Source organism: Haemaphysalis longicornis, unplaced genomic scaffold (genome assembly GCF_048455015.1).
Source record: "Haemaphysalis longicornis isolate Haplotype H1 unplaced genomic scaffold, Haemaphysalis longicornis Haplotype H1 scaffold_1, whole genome shotgun sequence".
Lineage (NCBI taxonomy): Eukaryota > Metazoa > Arthropoda > Arachnida > Ixodida > Ixodidae > Haemaphysalis > Haemaphysalis longicornis.
Window position 1 is genome coordinate 166,533,138 of NW_027526203.1, and position 2,358 is coordinate 166,535,495.

Sequence of the window (2,358 nt, forward strand, 5' to 3'; positions counted from 1 at the left end):
AGCTGTAAAAGCGAAACATTTAAACGATACCATGGGAGGCCATCTATGAGCCCGCTGCAGTTTTTCCTTTCGTATCATCACTCTTTTTTCAGAGTTGCGGGCGAGCCCGCTTCTTGTCGCCGTCGTCGCCTTTCCAGCAGTGAGAAATTCAGAGCCGCCTGACGCTCTTGTTACGTGGTCTGCGCCGAAACTCTCGCGGTGAGCGATGACCACCCCCTTCGCGGGTTTCCTTTTAACGTATTTGTGCTCGCCTACGGTGCCGTCATTACCCACAAACAGGACAGAGCCGTGGCCCCTGTATGTAGGAACGTAGCACTTACCTCTCTGTAAAGGTTCTTCCAGCAGGCAAATGTTTGTAGCGTATCGTCCCACTCTAGCGGTACTTCGATGCGTGGAGTATACGGTCAAAGTGCCGCCGGTGTAGTTTAGACCTGGGCAATTGAGTGGTTATGGCCTGGCCGGCACTGTGTTGATGCTGCCGCTTCGGTATGCTCCTGGTATTATCAGTATTGGTAATGTTCACGGCTTCGGCATTCTCCTTGAAGGGAGAAAGGCCCGCAGAACAGGGTAGCACATTTCTTGAACCGAAGGTTTTTCCGGATACTGTTGGGCTTCGTCCCTCCGACTGTTTGTAGAGCATCCTGACCGTGCACCTCAGCTCCAGTTTGTTTCCTCAGAAATTCCATCACCAGTTTTGCGTGTTATGGTAATTGTCATGGTTTCCGGCTCCCAACCTCCACTGTTGGCGGCTTCCTCGGCGTCCACCTCGCCATGAGCTGGTGCGAAATATCGTTGCTCCCCAAGGGCCCTGCAACACTTCCGTATGTTTTCAATCACGCGCTTTCGTTGTGCCCGTACCAGCGACACACGGTGCATTGCGGCCCATGACATTCTCATCGAACCTTTTCAGTAAGGAATGCAGGCGCAATGTCCTACATAGTAAAGCAATGACAATGTCCGCAGCGACATCGAACTGGTGGGGCACGTTTTCGATATAGACCCCAGCTTTAAGCTTCAACGACACGGTGCGTGTTCTCGAGTCTCTCTCGGCCTAGCCCAGTGCTCGGCACTTTCTTATCGATACCCCCGTTTACGTCGTTGTTCGGAACGTTTCACAAGAACCGGTGTAAGTTCAAACGAACGTCTTAAGTAGTTACCGGGGTGTACCAAGAGACCACGGAGCAAGAATATATACAGGAGGCTAACGGCCCATTGAGGCAAGCTTGGGGGAGCGACCAGATAATGTCACAATGAAAACCAACGCGAACTATAAAGCTTCGTAGCTGCTACAGCGAAGATGAGGGTATTGGAACCTGATGGACGAAATGATAGTGGCCAAAATTGATTCCGCGGCTGCGCAGTGAAATACCGATTGCGGCGACCGCGCTCTCTCTTCTCCCGCAATAGATTCCGGCAACATAACCTACGCCAAGAGCTTGCGACGTTGTCTGGCTGCCGTAGGGAGTGTCGTTTCCCCTCCTGTCTTGTTCTTATTCCGTCCACGAAGCACCGATATTCCGGCACAGTACGCCTATGGTGGCCACCAACTTATTCACACCGTCGTTGTTGCCACGTTGCCATCCACATTTTATTGCCAACGTTGCCACCCACATTTGATTAATTTGGTACGCACCTAGTGCTAGAACATCTGGACGCAGCCCCAAAAGAACCAGCGTGTCTCTGGAGTCCTGGCTACGGTATTGCCTTGCAATTGGGTCAGCATGAGAAAAAGGGTAGCGGTAAAGCCAGTTGGCAATTGGGTCGGAATGACTTGATAAACTTCAAATTCAGCAATCTGATTTTTGCTATCACCGCCCCACCGCGCCGCAAACTGCACCTTCAACAGCGCTCGACATCTGCGTCCTCAACTCACTGTGACCGTAATCAGAATCATAAGCACACGGAGGCGCTCTTCTCTCGGCTCCCTAAAAGCCGTAGGGTTATGATCTCAAAGCGTGGAAATGTCAAGAGCAAAAAAAAAAATTCCTGCTCACCCCCGGTGGGACTCGAACCCACAATCCCCGGTTTAGGAGACCGATGCCTTATCCATTAGGCCACGGGGGCGCACACGTTTCTCAGTAATTGCACAAACAGACGTTTCAGTTTTCTTCCATTCAACATGAATTTTATTTCTTGGCACGACTGGAGGGAAAAAGGCTGAGGGTACTAAAGCCATAGATGTCTGCTGTTACAATATTTCGTAGCCGCGACCTCTTGAATAAGTGGTAAACAAACAGAACAGTGTAAAGGCTCATACCCACTTATGTACCGGGAATTGACCAAATATTAATGAAGGCTATAGGCAAAATAGGAATGCCGGCCTCCTCCGGTCTAAACTCTTCCAACATGAACTAAATG

The 2,358-nt window shown here is 50.6% G+C and overlaps 1 non-coding gene across 1 annotated transcript; it reads right to left on the reverse strand.

Moving 5' to 3' along the window:
* Window positions 1-1,991: 1,991 nt before the first annotated feature.
* On the reverse strand, window positions 1,992-2,064 carry Trnar-ccu (transfer RNA arginine (anticodon CCU)). The gene has a single exon. It is a non-coding gene; the product is annotated as a tRNA-Arg (tRNA).
* Between the last annotated feature and the right edge of the window lie 294 nt (window positions 2,065-2,358).